Here is a 25,686-nt window from a genome sequence, read left to right as displayed (position 1 = left end):
GGGAAAGAGATTCATAATTATTCTTGTCTTTCAATGCAGACCAATATTTGACATTTTTTAGTTACCTGTTGTCTTTTTCTTTTCATAATTAGTAGCATTAAAAATTTCCATAAATATTTTTAACATTTGCTCATTTCTCGGATAAAGGGAAAAGTGGAGTAAACAATAGTTTCTGATCTCTCCAAGAGGTTTAAAGGAACTCAGTAGATAGGTTGGGTAATATCTGTGAAGTGAAATAAGCAAGTCAAATGACTTAGTGCTATTGACTGGAACCTCTCATCCTGGATCATGTCCTTCAAAATAATATCTGTTGCTATAATTTTACTTCTTTTTACTGATACAAACAGATGAACTATTAATGCACCTTTCTCTCAGGATTGTGCTATAGATGTAATATTGGGCATTATATCTAAGAACAATAAAAATCTACATAAATATGTATCAGGGGAGAGAATTTTCTTTTAAATCAAGAAATATTGAAATTTTGGAGGAGGAAAGATTTAAAGAAACTTAATCACAGACTAAAGGAGAGTGTCACTAACTGATCAGTGAGTGGCCTCACTGATACTATCAACATAAAAAAAATGCAAAATAGCTTATGTATACCTATAACATCTAAGACTTTCTGCTGAGATAATACACATAATACTGATGGCATATTTGCCTGTAGGGCTGTCTTATTTGTCTTTCCAGCTTCTCCATTTCATTTTGTGCATGGTATGTGTAGGTTGTGTAGTGAATTTTATGGTATTAATGACAAAGTGTCTGAGCCTGAGGAGCTTAAAATTTTGAACAAGAAGAAGGTAAGTGCTCTTATGGGAAGGCCATGAATAGCTAAGTGGCAAACAAGAGTTTTAAGATTTAAAGAAATACAGAATTTCTAGGGGCACCTGGGTGGCTCAGTGGTTAAGTGTTGCCTTTGGCTCAGGTCGTGATCCTGGGATCCTGGGATCAAGTTCTACATCAGGCTCCCCACAGGGAGTCTGCTTATCCTTCTGCGTCTGTTTCTCTGTCTGTGTCTCTCATGAATAAATAAATAAAATATTTTAAAAATAAAAAATAAAAGCCCTTTCCATCTGGTAGACTTGAGGCTTGATACAACTTTGATAGATAAATATAGAGTGAGGGAATTCCATATAGAAGGAACATGGACAGAATCAGAAGAGACAAATATAGACCATTTTGTGCACTATCAAACTGACTAGTTGGATTAGAGAATAGAAAACCTGACAAGAGGAAATTTAGAGTGGGCCATATTTAGATGGCCTTGAGGAATAACAGAGTCTTCACTTGAGAGCAAAAGACTGCTATTAAAGGATTTTCTACATGAGTAAAATACAGTTGGATTTACTTTTTAGACAAAATATTTGAGGGATTATGAAGGAGATTGGATGAGATGAGAGAGGGTATAGAAAAACGGGAAACTGTACATATATTGAGAAAAATCATGAGTACATAAATCGGTGCAATGTCAATGAAAATGCCAAGGATGAGATATTTGAAGAAGACTTTATAGAGACAAACCAAGTAATTTAGCAACTGGCCGCAAGTGGTAAATGAAAAGTAATCACTGCAGATGTCTCTGTAGGTTTGAAGAATTGAGAAAATGACATGAACATTAATTTTAAAAAAAGATGAGGGAGAACTTAATAGAAGGACAGATAAAGAATTTCTTTTTTAAAACAGATTTCATTTATTTATTCATGAGACATGGAGAGAGAGGCAGAGACATAAGCTGAGGGAGAAGCAGGCTCCTTACAGGGAACCTGATGCAGGAATCAATCCCAGGACCTTGGGATCACTACCTGAGCCAAAGGCAGATGCTCAACCACTAAGGCACACAGGCATCCTCAGATGAAAAATTTCTGTTTGAACATATCAAGTTTGAAATATTTATTGGTAAAATCATGTGCAAATGTCTAACAAGAAATTTGAACTGATCTAAAGATCAGGCAAATATTTAAGATATGAAGTCTACATCAAGAAATCAGTTATTTAAGCATGATTCTTAAGATAGGGTAATGCTTGACTTCCCCAAAGGAAAGACTGGACCAAGAATATATTGTTTAGCCTAGTGTACTGAATACTCCTTGCTGCATTTTTATTTACTCACTGTGAAGGGATCCCATCCCATACTCATACATACTTCCATACCTTTACTCACCCACACAAACACACACACGTGCACATACATGCACAACTTTGCCTAATCCCTGTAGATACAGCATACAGCATGCTGTGTGCCTGAACTTACAGTACACCACAGAAGCTTGCATAGTGAGATAGGGTCAGAATGTCAATTTAAATTTAACTCACAGATGAGATGATGGTCACCACTCCATCAGTCTCAGGCAGCATTTTGCTTCATCAGAGAGAATCTGACAGCTGTTGTTTAAAGGAAGTCTGACTTCCACTCACTTCCTTATTATGACCTTACAATTTCCTTCCTGAGACTTTCTTCCAAGTTCTTGATCCCAGCCTTAGAGATTTGCATATGAAGTTCCCCGGGCATCTATAGTATTGAAACAGCTGCATGATTACCCTAGCAATCATTCTTCCACCTTTCAATTCTTGTAGCACCTGCATTTTTGCTCCTCGGGCAGTGCTTCTCCCTTACTGCTTTGCAAAAGAGCTGTCTTTGGACTAGTCTTATCTCTGCCGCTAAAATTGTAAACAGTGAGAGGGCAATAGCCTTCCTCATGCTCAACATACAGAAGAGACTTAAAAATAGTACATACTTGACAGATGAAGAAATTACTAAATAAAAGAACAACACTATCTGTGAAATTTTTTTTAATTGTTTGACACTGTTAAAATAAACACAATGCCTTAGATATGCTCTGAGCTCCATCAGGGGTATGCGAAAGTCAAATGAGATTCACACATCCAAGAAACCTGAACAGACAAGGAATTAACAAATGCTTGCATCTCTATGGCAGCCTATTGAAAGGTATGCTATTTTACTTTAAAGCTTAAAATACATGTTAGGAACATTTCTTTTCCAATTTATGAAATAGGGGTAGATTTAGAGGAATATTTTAAACTATGTGTGTTAAGGTATAAAGAACATTGATGGTATGAACAATTGCTTACATGGTAGTGAAGCAAGGTCAATGTTAAAGAGAAAAAGTGAGACCCTCATCACTGTAGTTCCGTGTATATTACCCAGCTCACCCTTTGCTTCCCAGTAACCCAAATATGTGTTCATAATTTCCTTTTTTTTTTTGCTTACTTAACCACAAAATTTGTATTTCTAAGCAAAATGCTGTTTAGTTTTTTTAGTTTTTTTTTTTTTTTTTTTTGCATAGAAGGGAATTGTGCAGTGTGTGCTCTTTCACAGTTGGCTTTTTTCCTTAATCATTATGTTCTGAAAATTCATCTATATAATTGCATGCATGTATATCTATTTTTCTATTCTATGATTTTGTCTTAATATATTTTTAATTCTCATATTTGCCACTATATGTGTTATGGAGGATGTTCTTCCACTATAGGGTCCTGGGGCACATGCAGAATTCTGGGACTCTTAGAGTAGGAACATCTTCAAATGTCCCATATGACAACACATTTTTTCTCGAAGTGTGATCTCCATTTCTAACAGTTGTATCTAAATGCTCCCATTGTTCCATATCCTCACCAGCACTTAATGTTGCCAGACTCTTCATATTTGCCAGTCTAGTAGGCATAAGATGGCAAATGTCATTATTAATTTTCATGTTCCTGATTATAAATCAGATTGGAAATCCTCTCATATGCTTATTGGTCATTTGGGTTTTCTATTGTATGAAGTGCTTGTTTATACATTTTCTCATTTCCATCATAGTGTGTATTTTTTACCTGTTTGATAGGTGGTATTCCTTCATTCTGAATATTTGTACTGATCACTTCTATGTGTCATGTGTATTTTCTTCTGTTTCAGGGCTTCTTTTTTTATGCTACAGTGGTTGATACTGAATGTACTTGAAATCATCAGTGATATTGGGTTTAAAAAATTATATTCTGTTTAATTTCATAAAGATATGATCCTAAATTGTCATAAAACATTATTTTTATCTTTTAGTCATTTATATACAATCAGGGGACCAATTATATATTTCCTTCATATAAATAACCAATTGTGTCAGTAGGATTTGTTGAAAAGTCTATTCTTTTCCACTAATCCTTAGTAAAATACTATTAGAAATCAAGTGTTCACATATGTGTAAGTCTGTTCATTTGTTTGCTTTTTCTATCTGTTTCAATAGTACATGGTGTTATTAATTATAGATTTATATTAATTCTTGATAACTGGCAGGACAAATCTACCCTACCCGACCCCATTATTTTTCTTCTTTAGGAGTGTTTGGTTGTTCTTTGATATCAACTTAAACTCATTCTTTTAAGTTTCACACACAAAAAGAACACAGAAAATGAACAAAATAAAAGTAATCCTGTGGAGACTTTATTTATTTTTTTAAAAGATTTTATTTATTTATTTATGAGAGACACAGAGAAGGGGAGATGGGCAGAGATACAGGCAAAGGAAGATGCAGGCCCCATGCAGGGAGCCTGACAAGGGACTTGATTCTGGGTCTCCAGGATTTTCAGCCCTGGGCTGAAGGCAGCGCTAAACTGCTGAGCCACGCAGGCTGCCCCCTGTGGAGACTTTAAATGAAATTTATTTGTGTGTGTAAATAATTTAAACTAGAAATTAGAGCTACACTTTTTATCCTATTATATATTACTTTCACAATTTTGTTTTCCATTTGATTAAGACAAGTGTATATGAATGCAGTTGATTTTTGTGCTTTGACTTTATACCTTATGGTTTTGAAAATTTTGTTAAAATTTCCTAATTCTTTACAAATTTATCAGTAATTTCTTCTGTTTTTTTTTTCTACATAGATAATTAGATGTTAGCATAATGAATTTGTTCAATTTTAATTTGTTTTTCTTGACATTTGTACCTGCCACTAATATTCTGGCTTTAGGGATCTAGTATAGCTGAATAGGTGATGATATCTGACTGCTTTGTTTACTTCCTGAATACTATCAGTGCTTATATATTGCAAGTGATATGTGCCGAATGCATTTTTGTAAATGACTTTGCAAAGTTAAGGAATTTTCTTCTATTTTTAAGTTGATAACTGATTTATTATGATAAAATTTTTCTGCATCTATTAGGATAATCATTGTGATAATATAGTAATTTATTTTTAAATCGGTAAACTTGTAAGGCTTAAGCATAATATGTTATCTTTTATACAATGCTGGCATTTGGCTTACCAATATTTTGTTAAGAATTTTTCAGGGGCTCCTGGGTGGCAGTTAGTTAGGTGTCTGACTCTTGATTTCAGCTCATGTCTGATCTCAGAGCGGGGACATCAAACCCCATGTCATACTCCCCACTCAGGACAGAGTCTGCTTGAGTTTCTCTTTCCCTCTTCTGTCCCTCCCCTCTTTGCTCTCTCTCTCTCTCTCTCTCTTGCACTGAAATAAATAAATAAATCTTAAAAAAAATTTCAATGTATATTCATGGTAATACTATGATAGCCAAGAGGGTTTATTCTGCACTCTAAGATGGCCCACTCTTTATTTCCCACAATTATCTTATTATCTCTATCCTATAATTTTAATGTTTTTCATTGATCTCTACAACTTGCAGTTTACTATCTCTCATAAGTTTGTTATGAACCACAATACAGCTAACTATTATACCAAGTAGCTTACCGATAAGCATTATCTAATATTTTGTTTTACCAGATGTACACCATATGTTTTTGTTGAGGGGGAAACTGTTAGTTGCCCTTCACTGAAACAAAACAGACAGGGATCATTGGTGTTCTTCCACATGTAAGAGTAAATGTGCTTTTCAGACTCATCTATGAGGCCATGGCAGGAGTGGCTTCTCTTGATGCAATGATTAACACTACCATTTCATTGTTAAATGAAAAACTCATAACAAATTCTAAACTAAGACTACCCTGGACAAACTGTAACATATGATTGCCCTATTTTGATTCACCTTATTATATGCCAAGAACTGTTCTAAGCACTTTGCATTTCATTTCTAAGGTTTTTATGTTTCACAGAACTTAAAATTATCGTAGGTGCTATTACTCTGTTTTGCAGATGGGGAAGTGGAAGCATGGAGAGGGTAAGTACCTTGCCTAAGGTCTTGGAAGTTATATGTGACAGGGCTGAAAAAGACCAGAGTCAGGTTTGGACTTTATTCTCTCAGTTCCTATTTTCTTCTGTCTTTTCTTCCTTTTGCTTGGTGTGGGTATATTTCGATCTCTTTTCCCTAGTTTCTTAAAATGGAAACTTAGGTTATTATTTTGAGGCCTTTTTTTCTAACATAAACATTTAATACCTAAATTTTCTCGAACTTAAATAATAAATCACTTTTGAAGGAAAACAAATCTCATAAAAAGCCAAGTAGAAACTGATTATTTTATTAAAGCATTATTGAAAAGTACAAACATGATGCTCTTATTTTTATATAACTTTTATATAACTTTGTCAAAAATCAGTGGACAAAAAACTAAAGCAATTCAAAATAAATATATTAATTTAATGTAGCAATGAGGATGTTTTTCTTAAATGAATTAGTGCTCATCGTAAACATACAGAGCTAAGATAAGCTGAAAGCAGCAAGGTACTTTTGTTGAGATCTGTATGTCCATATTACATAGCTCATATGCCATATGATGACTCAACCCTCCAAACATACTTCTCTATGTGAGAGTTCCTTTGTTCAACTACACACAATATAATTAGGCTTCATTTGGCAGGAATATCATTTATGTTTTAAGTCCAGTTTAACCTTCTTAATTAAAGGTGTACCACAAAACCAAACAGTTGAACATGAGTCATTGATATTCAATATATGAATGTATAATTGTATAGCTCAGTTATCAATAAACCTTCAAAAGATCTAAACTGTGCATATATTGTGTGTTAGTCCCTTCTAAAGGTAAACACATTTTTTAAAAAGACATCTTCTGTAGGATTCTCATATTTCATATGCTGTGTTCCTCCCCCAAATTCAATGACATGTATCTTTGAACTAGTAGTGGTTACTGACTCCCATTTTGAGAAAAACTCATCTAATCTTTAACTATTTCTTCAGATTCATTAAACTACATTCCAAATTGCCATCGTTCTAGTAATCTAGAATTCTCTGTCTAAACCTGCCAAACTGTATGTGGTACACTAAATAATGACCACCAAGTATGCCTATACCCTAATCCCAGGAAATTGTAAATGTGACCTTATGTATCAATACGGACTTTACAAATGTGATTAATTTAAGGATCTTGAGATGAGGAAATTATCCTGGAATGATGTGAAGCCTAATGTAATTATAATGTTGCAGGAAGCTTCAGATAGAAAGAGAAACAGCTAATAGAGTGACAGGATGGTGGAAGCAGAAGTTGGAGTGATGCATTTTGAAAATCGAGGAAGTGACCACAAGCCAAGGAATGTAAATATCCACTAAAAACTGAAAATGGCAAGGAATTGGATGCTTCCCTCAGAGCCTCCAGGAAGAACCAGCCTTACCAATATCTTGACATTAGCCTGGAGAAAGTAATTTCTGACCTTCTAATTTCTGACTTTTGGATGTATAAGACAATAAATTGGTGTTGTTTTAAGACAATAAAGTATAAGTAGTTGGTTATAACAGTATTAGGAAACTAATATACTATGCCTTTGCTCATGTGGCTCCTAGTGTCTCCAAATAATATCTAATTCTTTGCCTGGTTAAATACCTATTTGCCCACATTGGCTCTGTCTCCCTACACTTTTTCCTGAGGAAAGCCTTTAGTAGAAGGCCTGGGTAGGAAAAATCATTTTCATTTATTTGTGTGTTTAGCTCCAGGATCATGTCTTTATCATAGCACTTACCCTATTTCATTTAAAGTTGTCCTTTAAGGCTCTGTTAACGTTAAGCATGAACTCTGGTGGGAATGGTACAGTGTTACTCACATTTTTATTTATTAATTTTCATTTATTTATTTATTCATTAATTCATTTATTTAATTTTTAGGCAACAAGAGTAGAATCAGGAATAGTTAATAAATTAATTTTTTTCTACAGGAAAAAACTTGTAAGAGATCTTTAAATTATATGCTACCTTAGAAAACATTTTAATTTAAAATTTAAACTTAGGTAAAAAAATAAAAAAATAAAATTTAATCTTAAAAATATTTAAAACTTAAAAATTTATCTGCTTTAGTAAATCAAGACTAGTTATGAATACATACATGCAAATGTGTATATGTATATATACACATATATTTTATAGCTTTTTTAAAGATTTTATTTATTTATTCATGAGAGACACACACACACACACACACACACAGAGGCAGAGACACAGGCAGAGGGGGAAGCAGGCTCCATGCAGGGAGCCTGATGTGGGACTCGATCCCGGGACTCCAGGATCATGCCCTAGGTTGAAGGTGGCACTAAACCGCTGAGCCATCCTGGCTGCCCGGGCATCCAACTTTTAAATGAACTGATGATAAATGATCTGTATGCTAGATAGTAAGTGGAACATGTAGTCCACGGTAGGTATTCTCAGTTTAGCTGACCTATAATAACCATTTTAAGAGTTAGGAAGAGCATTGGAATTGACAAGGCCAGATGAATTGAGATTGCTGTATGAAAAATAATTCCTGCATTATTTCCTGCATGAAAATAATGTTCAAAATCGCTGAGCCACCCAGGGATCCCATGTTTATGTTTTTATTTGTTTTTGCTCTGATAAGAATAGGTCACAAGACTTGGTTACTACTGGATGATTTCCCTGAAAATGAATGATGCTCTAATCTTCCCTTTCCTTTGAAAAATATTTGCTTAGGAGTCAGAAAAGCAACAATATGTGGAAAATATAGTTTGCAAAAGATATTTATAGCATCAAGTTAACTTTATGGTTATTGGCACCTAAAATTGTATCGACCATTCCCTTTGTTTTTTTCTTTTGTTGTTGTACTTAGAATTCTTTCTGTTATATACCTGGAAATAGTGTCACAGAACTGAGTATAAATTCTAAGAAACAGAGTGATTGGAATATTCAAAGCTGAACCAGGAAATGTCTTAGCCAGTTTTCATAGTTCAGGGTATCCCTTCTGATTCTGGGACTGCTTTTCATGTCATTTTTGACAACTATGGCCCCATTGTAAAGGGGAATATACAAAAAGGAACAAAGGCTTATCCTGTGATGATGCCTTTATGGAAACACTTTACCCCAGAAACTGCTATATCTTCCCCAAAATCAACAAAATATTTTGATCTATAACTTACATATATATACTACTCAAATGATAACTTTGAAAAAAAATAAATGATAACTTTGTAGTCCATGTTGTATTTAATAGAGGCTTATATCCATAAGCCTTTATTTGCTTTCTGGATACATGGATATTATATTAAAAATGTTGATGTTGCTAATGGTTAAGAAAGCAAATAGTGACTCAATGAAAGTTTTTTCTGTATAACCATCATTTTCAGATTTGCAAGAATGCAGATATTTTAAATATTTACCCGATGATGCATTTGTGAAAACATTCTTATTTGTGTATTTGTAGGAGGAGTTTTGAGAACATGGGAAGAGTTCTAAGGGCATATAGCCTCCCATTTGCTTATCTGTGTTTTATCAATAACATGAAAGTGTTTAGAGCTAAAATTGTCATTTAAATTCCTAATTTTCTGATATGCAAAAATGTTATATTTGTATCCCTGAAGCTATAAAGGCAGGCATCAATCTAGTTGAATATGTTTCAAGTGATCTTATCTTCAGCACTATTTTAAATGCACAACATAGAAATCCTCATCATTTGCCCCCTATTAAGCCATTCTATTAAGACAAATAGTGGGTTATTAAACACAATTATATTAAAAATTGGGATGGTGAGAGTGAAAAACTCTCTCAAAAGCTGCAAAAGTTTCTCTTCTGATGTCTCAAGCCTGTAGCTAATTTAGGAGATATATAAAAAGATCACCTTTATGGTCTTTTTCACATTCTGAGATGCAGAGGAGAAAAGGAAATGCACATTTTTAGTGTAGTTCCCCAGTCTTAAATTTTTCCTAAAAACATTGAGGAAAGTATAATCCATTTGACCTGAATGTGATGGATTGAGGAGTGCAAGATAGAGTAAGTAGTGCATGATTGAGCTCAAAAAGTCCCTGCAGCCACTTTCCTTGACCAACTCTATTGCAAAAGAGGTTACGTTGCAAGCTGGTGTAAAAATTTTGTGAAAATTACAAGTATTTGCTCATCTTTCAGGAGAGAGAGTAAAAAGGTATGATTTTACAACTGTAATTGAATTAGGCTGTTAAGGAGAAGTGATCAGCTCTTCTGCTTCTGAATGCAGGAGGGTATTAAAATTATAGAATGAAAATTAGAGTGATTAAATAGTTTTCCTTATTTCTCTTCCATAGAATTCCCCATCTATATCCCCATGTCTGCCCCACTGAGTTTTCAGAATTTATTGCTTCAGGGTTTCTCTTGAGGGGAAGACACACAGTCTCATACAGAAAAATGAGTTAGGCCTTAGACTTTGTTTCCGAGCAACTGAATGAATCCTATACAAATACAGTTTTAAATGTCATTGTTTTAATATTCAAGAACATAGGTAGTTTGAATATTAAGTTGTTGAATTTGTTCATGGCATTCTCCTCTTAAATACCTTGAATCTCTGTTGGAGTCTGTAGTTCTACCTCCTCATTCAGTTCCTTTTATTGATGTCTTCACTCTTTTTCTTTGTTGGAATTGCTAGGAGTACCAATTTTATTGATTGTTTTAGAGAACCTCTTTTTTGATTTCTAAGACCTTCTCTTTTAACCTCCCCCCCCCACACACACACACTCACACACAGTCCTTCTTCCTTGGTTTTAAATTGCATTGATTTCTACTTTATTATTTTCATCCTTCTGTTTGCTTTGGGTACATTTCGACCTTATTTTCTTAATTTATTAAAATAGAAACAGAGCATTCTTTTGAGATATTTGTTCTTTTATAATATAAGCTATATTAGGCTATAAATTTTCCTTTAAGTACCCATTTACCTGAACCCTATGAACAATATTTCATTTTTATTTCCATTCTACCCAACTTGTTTTTTTTTTTTTTTTTTAATTTCCCCTAAGATTTGCTCCTTTAACTCGAATTGTATCAATTTGCTAGGGCTTCCATAACAAAATAGCACAGACTGATGGGACTTAAAAGAGATAAATTTATTTTCTCATTGTTCTGGTGGCTGGAAGTCCAAGATTAAGATGACAAGTAGGGTTGGTTTTCCTGAAGATTCTGTTCTTGGCTCACAGAGGGTCACCCTCTGGCTGCCTCTTCATATGGTTTTTCTTTCTGTGCAAGGGAACCTCTGGTATCTCTCTCTGTATCCAAATATCTTTATAAAAGGTCATCGGTCAAATTGGGTTAGAATCCATTGTAATTGGCATCATTTCAATTTAATTGCCTCTTTAAATATCTCTGAATACCATCACATTCAGAGGCATTCAACATATAAATTTTGAGAAGACACAGTTCACTCCATGATATGGATTATTTAGAATTGTGTTATTTAAGTCCCAATGAAATGAGCATTTTCTTTTTGTTTTGATTTCTGAGTGAATTCAATTAATCCCATTATGGTTATAGAGTACACTTTGTATAATTTCATTATTTAAAATCTATCGTCTTATAATTCCAGAGAGGGCTTGTATTGGTGAATGTTCCATGTAAACTTGAGGAGAATGTGTGTTCTGCTGTTTTGGAATATGCTATCTATGCCAATCAGATCCCATTGTTTGATGGTGTTATTCTATATTCTCTGCTGATTTTCTGTGTAGTGAGTCTATCAATTAACAAGAGAGAGAGATGTTCATGTTCTCAATATATTGATTATGAATTTTTCTTTTCCTCCTTTTATTTCTATCAGTTTCTGGCTCATGTATTTTGAAGTCTTTGGTGAGTATACATTTGGGATTGCTACCTTATTAATCCTTTTATCAAAGGTATCATTAATCTTATAATTAAGTAATGTTTTTCTTTGTTCTTGATAATTTCCTTGTGCGCATAAATCATTTTTCCCTTAATATTAAATATAATCACTCTGTTTTTTTTTTTTTTTTTTTTATGGTATCTTTTTCTACCTTTTACTTTGAAGCTACCTGTATCAGTATATTTGAAGTAAGTGTATGGTAGATAGTATAGAATTGTTAATTTAAAAAATCCATTTTATGAATCTCTTTCTTTTAATTGGCATGTGCAATTTACATTTAATGCAATATTTGATATGTTTGAATCTAAGTCTACCACTTTACTATTTATTTTCTTCATTGTGTTTGTTTTTCTGTATCCCACTCACTGCCTTCTATGGGCTATGTGAACATTTTTAAATATTTCATTTTTCCTTATCACTTGTGATTTTGATTAACTATGTAAAATCTTTTTAATGATTGTTCTAAAGATGACAAATTTCATGCTTATCTTTTCACATTCTATTTAGAACCAAAATTTACTTTTATTGAAATGTAGAAAAATTTCTAACATACAGATTGCTTTATCCCCGCTTTAACCTATAGTTGTCTTATATGTTACATCTACATACACTGAAAACTCTATAAAACAAAAATATTATTTTTATTATTTTGCTTTAAACTGTCAAACACATTTTAAAGAAGTCAAAAAATATTGCTTACTATATTTAACTTCTATGTTTACTATTTCTTTTCATCTTCACTCATAGCTAACACTTTAAGATTCCATCTCTCATTATTTCATTGTATTTTTAGAACTTTCTTTAGCCATTCTTTAAGATATAGCTATTGACAATAAATTGCCTTAGTTTTCCTTCAACTGAAACGGTCTTGATTTTGCCATCATTCTTGAAAGACATTTTCACTGGATACAGAATTTGGGTGGCAACTCTTAATACTTCCTTTAATTTTGGCAATTATTTTTCTTCTTTTATCAGCGGGTCTTTTTATTTCTGTTCCCATATTGTTCTATGAGGGCAATAGTCTACTCTGAAAGAAAAAAAAATGACAAAGTATATTTATTTTAAACCAGAGTATTTTATATATTTTACCTGAATATTCTTTACATTTTCAGAAAATTTAGTTGCCCAACTAAACTGATGGCAGATAGGAGTTAGTAAACACTGAGTATAGGTTACACCGTGAACCAGTCAGAAGGAGCACAGCGAGCAGGGAAGACAGCCAGCCCCACAAACCAATTCTTGTCACCCAAGAGCTACTGATTTACTGCAGGGTTGGAAATTTCTCTTGGACAAGTCAGAAAGGTTTTAAATAATATTAAGATGAAAGATCATAACAGGTGGATTTAGCTCTCTAAGTTCCAAATAATTTTTAATTCTTGATGTGAGACTATCTGTAGAAAAGAATTTAGCAACACGAATATCTCTGTTGAATCATTGCAATGATCACAGTAACCAGATATAGACTTAAGGTTGTAAATGATCCCAATATCTAAGTTTTACATTTTACAATATGTACATTTAAAAGTTTATTTCTATAAAATGAGAAAATTATTCGCAGATTTCCATATACACAATGAAGATATGTGAAATACTATAGATTATTTTAATAAAATGACCCCAAATTATCAAAGATGGATGGGTTGGGTAAAAATTAATGTAAAAGAAATATGAACAATCATGTTAACATACAGGTGTTTACCATGACTAATAAGGAAAATCAGAGCAATAGAGTGGTAAGAGCATTAGACTACAAATCACTGGTCATGAGTTCTAGCTTAGGGTACTTGGCTACAACCTAGCTCATGATTTCAGTCAAATCTTTCCCCTCAGCATAGAAACATGCTTTAGTCTCAAACAAAGCAAAACAAAACAATATGAAAAATGAGAACACAAAATCTACACTTAACACTTGAGCTCTCTCTAACTGCTTCCCAAGCTCTTCTCATTCCTTTCACAACCTAGTTTTGCAAAGAATTGACATTCTCATACCACCCTTCCACTTTCCTCAGACTTCATTGAAATCTGTCTTCCAAGTTAAATATACAGAGTAATTTAGATTAGTTCTTTCTATAGATCCTCATTCTCTTTTTATGTAATCATGCATTCTTTGTAAATAAAGTTTTTCTTCCCCATTTTCAACCCTTTATCTACTTCTCTGAATCTTACTGAACTAGTCAGGACCTTCACTAGAATACCACTTCAAGATGGTAGTAATGCACACCCTTGTTTGGTTCCTTTTTTTAAAGAGAATATTTCTAATTTTCAACATTAACAATGTTGTGTAGGTTTTGGTAACAACCTTTATAAGGATAAGTCTATAGATCATATAGTTTGTACCATCTATAGATGTAGAATTTTATCAACTGCATTTGTTGCATTTTTGATATCATCTCTTTTTTCTCCTTTAATTAGTAAAAGTTATTAATTATATTTGTGGAATTTCTAAGATTAAGCAATATTTATACGAACCTGAGCAAAGTAATATATATCTATCACGCTTTTTAAATTTACATTGCTGGATTTAGATTGCTAATATTTTGTTTATGATTTAGAATAAATGTATATGAGTAATTTTGAGTTGTGATTTTCCATTCTTACACTGTCCTTGACTGGTTTTTGCTATCTTCATAGAATGATTTGGAGAATATTCTCTCCACAAATGTTTGTATCACTTGGCTATGAGATACCTTTTCAAAATTGTTGGGCTTGGCTGTAAGGCAGTTTTGACTCATTTTCCTTCTGGAAAGTAAATGACAGTTTCAATTCAATCTTTCTATTTTTTATTCCACTTTTAATTATATTTCCTAGATTTTGTTTCTTACATCTAAGTTTTCAAGTTTATTGATATAAACTACCTTATTAACTTCTTAGTAGGGGCTATAATTATATCTTCAGTTTAACTTATAATAAAATTTATTAATATCCCCCCAACCCCATACTCCTCCCTTTCTTTTTCTCTGAGTTTTGCCCAAGTTTCTAGTTCTATTTTTGCTAAAAACTAACTTTTTGCTTTTTTGTTATATCTGAAAATTTTTATTATTTTTTATTTGTATATGTATCTTCTTTTTTTTCTTTTCTAACTTCTTAAGTTGAAAAATTAGGTCATTCAGTTTCAGAAAATTATTATTATTATTATTATTATTATTATTATTATTATTATTTAAAGATTTTATTTATTTATTCATGAGAGACACAGAGATGGAGAGAGAAAAGCAGAGACAGCCAAAGGGAGAAGCAGGTTCCATACAGGGAGCCTGATGTGGGACTCCATCCCGGGTCTCCAGGATCAGGCCCTGGGCTGAAGGCGGCACTAAACCTCTGAGCCACCAGGGCTGCCCAGAAAATTGTTTTTTTAACAAACCCATCTAGAGGATTTTCCTCAAAGAACCACCTTCACGGAGTCCAAAGTTTTATATCTTATTTTCATTAAAATTCAAAGTAAGGGGGATCCCTAGGTGGCTCAGCGTTTTAGCGCCTGCCTTTGGCCTGGGGCGCAATCCTGGGGTCTCCGGATCGAGTCCCGCATTGAGCACCCGGCATGGAGCCTGCTTCTTCCTCTGCCTGTGTCTCTGCCTCTCTCTCTCTCTCTCTCTCTCTCTATGTCTATTATGAACAAAAAAATAAATAAACCTTTAAAAAAAATTCAAAGTAAGATTTGATTTCCATTATGATTTCTTCTTGATCACATTTACTAATGTGTATTGGTAATCTCCAAACACATGGAGATATTTTTGTATGTTCTTTTTTATTGGCATCCTACTTAATTTTTTTTATTTGTTTCATTTGCTGGTTTGTTGATTTCATAGAGAATATGGCTTTTACGACTATGTATTCCTTAAAACAATATTTATTTGTTAATTGTTGGTTTCTGGGTTATATATACCTACTGAATGAAGCTAATTCGCCATGTTGTTCAAGTTTCATTTATTTATTTTTTTAAGATTTTATTTACCTATTCATGAAAGACACAAGAGAGGTACAGGCAGAGAGAGAAGCGGGCTCCATGCAGGAGCCCAACGTGGAACTCAATCCCAGGACTCCGGGATCATGCCCTGGGCGGAAGGCAGGCGCTCAACCACTGAGCCACCCAGGCGTCCCCTTGTTCAAGTTTTAAATGTCTTTGATAATTTTTGTCTTAAAGTGATCATAAATAATAAAGCTACATTGAAATCTTTAAGTATGATAATATATTTAAAAAAACTTCTTGCTATTTCTCTGGAATATAGTTCAGTATAATTTGAGGCAATTTTATTATGTGATTACTCATTTAGAGATGTTATATATCCTTACTGATAAGTCAGAAATTTTGTCATTATGTAGTGAAAAGCTCTATGTTTCTCCATTTTCCTTTGGTTAGAATTCTGTTGATGTCTTTTTTGTTTGTTTATTTTTCATATTTTCATGTTTTAGATCTTTAATAAAAAGTATTTGAATGTATTTTTTTAAAATATGACATCTCTGGCCTTAAACTGGTGAGTTTAAACCATTTGCATTAATTATTAATGGTCAGTGTATATTTTTCTTGTCTTACTTTTTGTTTTCCTATGTGGAACTTTTAGGTCTTTTCCTCCCCTCTTTTATTGCCTTGTTATATTTGATTTGGGGGCATTTCATTTCTCTGTTTTCCTTTTTCTCATTTAAAAAATTTGCAGCCTAATTTTTAAAATTATAATGATAACTTTGAAAAGTATAATGAATCTTTAAAAATGAACCGTATTTTTACGTTATATATCTGTCTTAGCAATCGAGGAATTGAAACATTTTTTACTTCAACTACCCCTCTCCAAATTTACATAGTTTTACGTTCTGTATTTTTGTTCTGTCTTTTCTTAGCTCCTTATTAGCCATTAGTTTGGTTATAACTTATATGGTTTGCTAAGGTCTACTTAAATGTTTACATTTTCATTTTCTGAATGTATGTCCTATATTTCAGTCTTCTTATCTAGGATAACTTATATTTATACTTGAGGAGCATTCTTATGTAATTCTTTTAGTAATATCTTAGTAATACCTGTTGTTGATAGTCTTTTCTTTTTCTTTTTTTTTTTTTGATAGTCTTTTCAATTTGTATTTATCTCTATGTCCTTAATATCCTTTTGCTCTTAAAAGATTCTTTGTTGTTATTAAGTGAATTCTAAGTTAACTGCTACCTTCTTTCAACATTTTGAATAAAGTGTAATTGTATTTTAAGGCTCTATTGTGGATATTGTACAGACTGCTAGTGGCATGTTATTCCTTCATAGCTGTTTCATTATTTTCTCTCTCATTATTGTTTTAAATATCTTCTTTTTGATTTAATGTACTTTATTTTTACTAAAATGTGACTGAGTCTAAATGTTTTTTTCTGTTTGGTATATACTCAGTTTTCTTTTTTTTTTTTAATTTTTATTTATTTATGATAGTCACAGAGAGAGAGAGAGAGAGGCAGAGACACAGGCAGAGGGAGAAGCAGGCTCCATGCACTGGGAGCCCGACGTGGGATTCGATCCCAGGTCTCCAGGATCGCACCCTGGGCCAAAGGCAGGCACCAAACCGCTGCGCCACCCAGGGATCCCTATACTCAGTTTTCTATATCTGTAGATAAATGTCTGGAAAAGTCTCAGAAATTAACTTTTCATATATTACTCTCTTCTCTTCACTCTATGTCTTCCTTTGAGGATTCCAATTAAATACATGATAGAAGAATGCCTGGGTGGCTCAGTTGTTGAGTGTCTGCCTTTATTCAGGTAGTGATCCTGGGGTCCTGGGATGGAGTCCTGCATCAGGCTCCCTGCAAGGATCCTGCTTCTCCCTCTGCCTATGTTTCTGCCTCTTTCTCTGAGTCTTTCTTAAAAAATAAAATCTTTAAAATAAATAAATAAATAAATAAATAAATAAATAAATAAATAGATAGATAGATAAATAAATAAAATCTTCTGCTGACCTTTTATGTTTTTACCATTGCTTTCCTATTTTTTTTTTTTTGCTTTCCTATTTTTCAATTCTTTATTGCTCTTCCTGTATTCTGAATATTTCTTATATTCTAGCATCATTCAGGTGGGGCTAATTTGTCTTTACCTCCTTTATTAAGGCTTTATTTTTATTTCAATACTGTATGTTTTTATTGTATCTTTATAGTTTTGTTTTAAATCTGTCTGGTCATTTATTTAATAGTACCTTTTTGCTTGATGACTAAGTAATCCATTTATTTATTTCATTTGACTTTAGTACTTTAAACATTTAATCCATAGTTAGGCCATATTTCTAAACTGGCAACTTCATTTTGTAATATTCTTGAATGTCTAAGTCTGTTTTGTTTTGTTTCTCCTGAATCTCATCCAAGGTGACTTAAATTTCCATGTATTTATTGATTTTTATTTATAAACTTGTTTTTTTGAACTTTGGGAGACTTGAAGGTCTAAATTGAAGCTGTTTGTCTACAGAGAGTAGTTGAGCTAGGGCTGGGAAATCCAATATGGGTAGAGTAGGCTGCCAGTCTCCTTGAAGTCTCAAGTTTACTGTGAAAATCATTATCAAGTCTTGTTCATCAGGTTGTTGCTGATATTGTTATTTGCTTTGAGAGCAACCAGCATATTGCTTTGTTTAAGGTTCTCAGCTGGTGTCAATTTACAAGTTTTGTTTGTTTTGGGGAGAGTGTATTCCTTACTTCTTATAAACCCAGCAATGCATTAAAAGTATGCTCTATACATTTGTAAATAAAGTAGCCCCCGGGTCACTAACCTGCTATACTGCCAAACCAAAGAGATACACTCACACACACACACTCACACACACCTGTGCACCACACATACATCTGCACACACACATACACACACGGAAAGACAGAGAGAGAATGAGAACATGAGGCTACATCATAGCCTAAGGAGGCTCTTTCTCTTTGCAATGACCTGAGCTTCCAATCTTCTTCCTTCCTCTCCAGTTCCCTGGGCACACACATATACACAGCCACCTCCCTGGACACTGACTAGTCTTTACCCATATTTCAGATCTCTCTCACTCTCTTGCTACCTATGTAAGTCCTACTATTGTTCTCACTGTATCTTTTCCTCATAAGATGCAAAATGACTGTAATTAGATAAATGTTATAAAAATGGGAGTCCTTTTATCTCTTTAACATCATTATCAGTGAGGGTGAGATTTCTACCAGTACCAAATTTGATCTTATCAAATCAGGTATGTACTTTGAATTTGAAAATTCTTCTTGCTATTGAATATATAAAAACATACTTAAGTTCTAAAATACCTGGGGAGCCAATATTACTTAAAGCCTAATTTTAGCCAATATTATTTAAAACCTAATTTTTATGTCCAGCTTAACAGTACTTGAAACTGGGAATTCAGATGTAAAAGGCCATATTCAGGCCATTTTGTAAAATATTCAAAAGGTTTATAACCTTTTTCATATATTCCTTGAATATATCTTCTAGGGAAATAGATACCTGATTTGTAGAGATTTAATAAATAACAGACATAAATAGTTACTATAAATAATAACACTGATTATCCTGTGTAATCAAACCCTTCACCTGCTGAGATATGCACTGTGTTTATGCAGATCAGCTGTAGGCCTTTCATCCATGAAATTATAGAATGTATAATGTGATGGGCCATGATATATTCACTGTAATTGCTTATTTATAAAAAGAGCTATCAACAGCCCACTTTAAATAAATTCAAAAATCACCGTAGGGCATTTAGAAATGAATATTTTATATGACATTTTAAAAAGATTACAAGCATTTCTTTGAACAGTAAAATTAATAGCTGTTTGGCTGTTTAAACTCATCCAGTGTAGATTCAGGATAATAGCATATAAACTGTAATTACTGTATTTGTGTTTTAATTAGAAATAACCATCTACTTTTCTAGTAATGCAAATTTTTTACCTAAAATATGAATACAGGGAAAACAAATTAATAAGTGTTAAATTTTCTCATGGGTCTTTTGAAAGTAAAGTATATTCTATTGGTTGCTCTATCTGCATTCTCATCTATTACCTACCTACTACATCTGTACAGTTTATCACAATAAGTAAGTCTATATTATACGGCATAAAATATCAAACTTTTTGAACCTCAAATGTAATTCTTAAAAATCTAGTGCTTTTAATATACTCAGAACAATGCATCTTTTTTGTCTTTAATCTTTAGTATAAATGAATTTTGCAGTAGCTTGAGATACATTATAAAGCTAGTAGTAGTCTTTCGAGCCATAAATTTCTAAAATTAACGTAGAAGAAAGCTCTAAAATAATGATCTTGGTCCTGCATTAGCTAAAGGATACTGTATTACTGAATCTTTCACAATAGCCATTGTGATAGCAAAGAAGAAAGCACACAATTAAAATCTATGAAATTCTGAATAAGGGGGCTAGGTCCTCTTATAATTCATCTGATGCTGTTTGAATAGCTTCAGAAGGCCACAAAGTTGTCTTTATTTTCTCCTTCAATCTCTGAACAAAAATTATTTTCCATACATTCTTTTGTACATGATTTTTCCATGTTGACATTAGAAATCATTAAAATAGTGCCAATTTTTCGTTTTATAGTTTTAAGAGCTCTGCTCATTTTAGTTCATAATTTCATACATAAACTTGGTTATCACCCTTAACAGTAAACCAAGTGCTATGAAGAATATAAAAGACATAAATAGAGATGTCTAAGGATCTCATTTAGTTTTAAATAACTTTCTACTTCAGGGAAACTTTGGAAGCTTTCTCTTCTGAGAAAATGTTGACAGATTTCCTCTAAAACTAAGGGAAGTTACAATGATGCATCAAGATTGTATTGTCGAAATAGATTAGGTAGAGCAAACTAGAAAGAATGATCAAATCCATACTATTTAATATATTACTGTTTTAAAACTAACACTGCAGATAAATGATGAAGACAAAGTGAATACAAACTCTGAGGAACATGAAACTTACATGAAACATTACTTTTCTGAGAATCCAGGCTAAAGTTTTGGCCATGGGATCTATTTATAGGTGACTTGTTTTGCATAAGAAATCCAACTGTCTGCAGAATTGCAAGCTGCATAGGGCTATAATGTTAAACTTATTGATCTAAGAATTTCATGAGCAATAGTAAGGATCAAGCCAACTAAATGTAACACATGTACAGAGACAAGGACATTTGAAACGTGTATAGGCATTAGCTATTAAGCAATCGGATAAACTAAGCCTCTAGATACCAGTCAGCAGTTAAAGTCTCAAGTCCATTGACTGTGTAAATATTTAAAGACTTTCAGAACTCTAGAGAAACTGGCCAGTGAATGCTTGGGACCTCTGCTGTCTGGGTCCCCTTTGTCCCTATTCCCATATCATTCAGGGTTACTTGGTTAATTTGCGATTTGGCCTATCTATATGGAGGAAGGAAGGAAGGAAAAAGAGATAATATTCTCTCCCCAGATGAATCCCTCAATATGAGTTAGGATATAAAGAAACCAGAATCTATGTCTGAATATGATCAAACACTAGAATAAATCTCCCAAAATACTTGTAAAGAGCGTTTAAAAAATATTAATACAGTCTTTTAGAAATAGTTAATGTCAAACCAGATTATGACTTTAATGGGTAGAACTTTCTTCAAACAAATTTTAAAAAATCAATAGCATGATTAAGTTATGAATAAACCAATGATTTCAGATTTCTCAAAATGGTTAGATAGAGGAAGTGACTTTTAAAATAACATTAAGATAATGAAATGTATTCATAGGGACAAAAATAGGGAAAATTCTGTATTTACATATAACATTTTGTATAAAATTTTGTGTAAAAAAACACAATTTCATAAAGGGATATATTTGGAATTATTATTTAAAACTTATTTATTATGCAATAAATATGTGTGCAGTTACTAACTGTGGACTTGATTTCCAAAGAAAATTTGTATCTGTCTTTGGTTTGTGAAAGTTCTACCTCTTTAAGCATGGGCATAGGAATTCATAGAAAGTGTTCTCTGCTTGTAATGACAAAACATGAGCTGAAAAAATGAGCTAATAGTTTCATGGAAAGATGCCAGAAAAAAAAATCTATTACAATAATGATTTTTCCAAAATAAAATGCATGTATAATAATGATTTTAGGAACACTGTAATGAAGATCCTAAAAAATTATGAGTTAAAGGTAAGACATCAGTAAACAAAGCAAATACATTTAAAATGTTTTCGTAATAAAATACAAACATAACAATAAAAATAGATTTTAAAGTCAGTTATTATACTATCTCACTACATTCACTATTTTATTATTATTCTATTCCTTGTTGCTTCATTATTTTCTTTTTTTTTTTTTTTTTAATTTTTATTTATTTATGATAGTCACAGAGAGAGAGAGAGAGGCGCAGAGACACAGGCAGAGGGAGAAGCAGGCTCCATGCACCGGGAGCCCGATGTGGGATTCGATCCCGGGTCTCCAGGATCGCGCCCTGGGCCAAAGGCAGGCGCCAAACTGCTGCGCCACCCAGGGATCCCTGCTTCATTATTTTCAAAACCATAATTTCAATGGATGCGTTTTACTCAATTGACTGTTTATACCATAACATGAGTGACATTCTATTTTAAAGTCATTTGATTGTTTCCAAAGTTTTATTATTAAAATATATTAATAATAAAAGCATTATTAATAAAATATTATTAAATGTATATATCCTTAAATACAGAAAATCCATAATTTTCTACAGAAAATCTATAATTTTCTGTATTTAAGGATATTTCTTTAGGAAATATTTCCAGAAGTGAATTAGTTTGTCAAAAATTTTAAACAAGGGTACCTGGGTGGTTCAGTTGGCTAAGTGTCTGCCTTCGGCTCAAGTCATGATCCCAGGTTCCTGGAGTCTAGCCCCTCATCGGGCTCCCTGCCCAGTGAGGAGTCTGCTTCTATCTGTCCCTTTTGCCCATCTCTCTGCTCTTGCTCTCTCTTTCTCTCTCTCTCTCTCAAATAAATTAATAAATCTTAAAAAAAATTATAAACTTTTTTAACGCATATACCTATAATATTTTCAAAAAGTTTATGCCAATGTAAAATGCTGTGAGCAATGTCTGGCAGTTGTGCCATAATTTAGAATATCATATTTTTTATTAAGCGTTAATAGATGAAAATTGGACTCTTGTTTTGATTTTCAGAGTTTCTAAATTATAAATGAGAGGCGGGTGGGGCGATGGGGTGACTGGGTGATGGGCACTGAGGGGGGCACTTGATGAGATGAACACTGGTTGTTATACTATATGTTGGCAAATCGAACTCCAATAAAAATTAAAAATTAAAAAATGTAAATGTGATTAAAATATATCATCATTTGATGATTATATAAAAGATACTATCTTCTTTTATTGAGTACATTCCTTCTTAGACTAAGGTGCCCCTGGTAAGGTGGTAGAGAGCTACACTCCTGTCATTCTGCCATCTAAATTTGTTTCCATTCTCTTACACAGTTTTTTTTTTTTTTTAATTTAAGACTACTCATATTAAGCTGAATACTTACCATCCAAACATACCCAGTCTCATGTCCTGGAACCTGTAAATGTTACCTTGTAAGGGGGAAAAAAAAGGGGGGGGGGTCTTTGTGGATGTGATTAAGTTAGGGATATTGACATGGCCAGATTATTCTGGATTATTCTGGTCAGCTCTACATCCAATTTGGCATTCCTTACCAAATTGAGCAGAGGGAGATTTAATACACACAAAAAAGGCAAAGATAACATGACCAGGGTGGCAGAAATTGGCTTGCTGTGACCACAAGTCAAGCAAAGCTGGCAGTCTTCAGAATTCTGGAAGAGACAAAGAACAGATTTCCCTATAAGCCTTCAGAAAGAGCACAGTCCTGTCAACACCTTGATTTTGGCTCAGTAAAAATGATTTTAGATTTCTGGCTTCCAGAGACTGAGAAAAATTTTCTTGGAATTTTAAGTAATCAAGTTTGTGGTGTTAGAGTAGCCACAAGGAGCTAATTTACTAGTTACTGTCACTAATAACCTTTGGAAATATTTATGCTTGTCTGCCATTTATTGTGTTAAAATTTGAACCCAGAAGCTATTGCATTTATTTTTTTAATATATTTGACTCACATTCGACTTTTGATGAAGTATTGAGATTATTTTTGTTCTAAGACCCAGGAAATATCACTCTAAGACTTCAGATCTAAAATTGTACACCAGCCGAGCAAGACAAACACAGAATTTTTCATCTTGCGTTAATGGGCAAAAAGGATATACAATTTTCCAAAGCGATTTCAAGATGAAAAAAATAACACTTAAACATAGATATGTGAACACATTCCTTTTGCTTTTTAATATGAGGAGATTTTTAAATTCCATATCATGCATTTAAAAATATTCATTATATAAAAATATAAATTTGTCATACATATTTTTATACAGTTTATGCATTGTTTTATGTCACATCTTTTTTTTTTTAAAGATTTTATTTATTCACGAGAGACACAGAGAGAGAGAGAGGCAGAGACACAGGCAGAGGGAGAAGCAGGCTCCATGCAGCGAACCTGATGTGGGATTCGATCCCGTGACTCCAGGACCATGCCCTGGGCTGAAGGCAGACACTAAGCCACTGAGTCATCCAGAGATCACACTTTTATGTAATCTATTAAAATCATTCCATTTGCCATAGTACATTGTATATTTTTCTACTTACAGTAATTAAGACATTTCTAATGAAGACAAAGATTTTATTGGAAAAGGAAATGGAAACCTCATAATTTTCACAACTGACAAGAATGTATTCACTTGGATTCATTTTTCTTTTCCTATCAGGAATTTCTGTTGTTGGATGCTCTGAAATATGTCAGCAGCAGGACTTGTAGAAAGAACACTACAAGAGGCATGTGAAAGCTTGTGCTTCTAGCTCTGATTTTGATACTGTTACCTGCAAGCTGAGAAACCTCAATTTTTTTGAATTTCTACTTGAGATGTATAAAGCACAGACACCTTTTTGTCTACTTGCAGCATTAATATAAGGATCAAGAAGGCTAATATATAAGATCATTTTCAAAACTGTAATGGATTCTACAAAATAAATGTTACTATGATAAAATATCAATCTAGTTGTATATTTGGATAATCATCTATCAATTAATTATGTACATCAATGACCTTTTGGCACATAAAAAGAAGTAGCACACTTAGCATATTTTTAAAGAATTTTAAATGGGTCTCTTCATGAACATAGCAACGGAGCTGTTGCTGTGGGAAAATATCTCAGCAGGCCACTCTTGAATAACTTCCTCAGAATTCTGCTGATAGAGTGGTATCCTAAAACTTTGCTTTTTAACATGTCAATATACTATCACTGATGAAATAGAGCACAATGTAATTTTAAATCTAGTAATAAGCTGTTTTTAAATGGATTTAAAATCTCTCTAACATAATAAATGGAATCATATTATGCCAAATGATTTTCTTAATTCAGTGGACAATTCTAATTTTTTGTTGTTGTTTCTTTGCTTTTTTTAATCTGATGAGATAATAGACCATTATACAGCAAATGTCACAGGTAAAAGAACTGTTTACTCTTCCAGAAATGATCCTGCTCTAGATCACACCATGGTATGCTCTGACCTCATTTGTTTCATTCCCAGCAAAGACTCACCATGCTCCTATCTAAATTAAATAGTCCATCTCTGATACCCACATCTTCCCTTATTGTTGGATATTTTTTTATTTTTTCTTCACCAACTAATACACTT

The 25,686-nt window shown here is 33.0% G+C and overlaps 2 long non-coding RNA genes across 3 annotated transcripts in view; one reads left to right on the top strand and one right to left on the bottom strand.

The window, feature by feature from the left end:
- The first annotated feature begins 2,823 nt into the window (after positions 1–2,823).
- LOC144312448 (uncharacterized) lies at positions 2,824–25,036 on the top strand. Of its 2 annotated transcripts, XR_013377930.1 has the most exons (5): positions 2,824–2,950; positions 6,112–6,136; positions 7,358–7,569; positions 11,925–11,953; positions 24,755–25,036. It is a non-coding gene; the product is annotated as an uncharacterized LOC144312448 (long non-coding RNA). The 2 variants fall into 2 exon arrangements; XR_013377929.1 differs by lacking the exon at positions 7,358–7,569.
- Positions 12,610–25,686, bottom strand: part of LOC144312457 (uncharacterized) — a 44,538-nt gene continuing 31,461 nt past the window's right edge. Inside the window, exon 4 of the long non-coding RNA XR_013377933.1 lies at positions 12,610–13,014. This is a non-coding gene — a long non-coding RNA (uncharacterized LOC144312457). The remainder of the gene's footprint in view (positions 13,015–25,686) is intronic.

Source organism: Canis aureus, chromosome 1 (assembly GCF_053574225.1).
Source record: "Canis aureus isolate CA01 chromosome 1, VMU_Caureus_v.1.0, whole genome shotgun sequence".
In the NCBI taxonomy this organism is placed as follows: Eukaryota; Metazoa; Chordata; class Mammalia; order Carnivora; family Canidae; genus Canis; species Canis aureus.
This window is presented reverse-complemented; position numbering and strand designations above follow the sequence as displayed.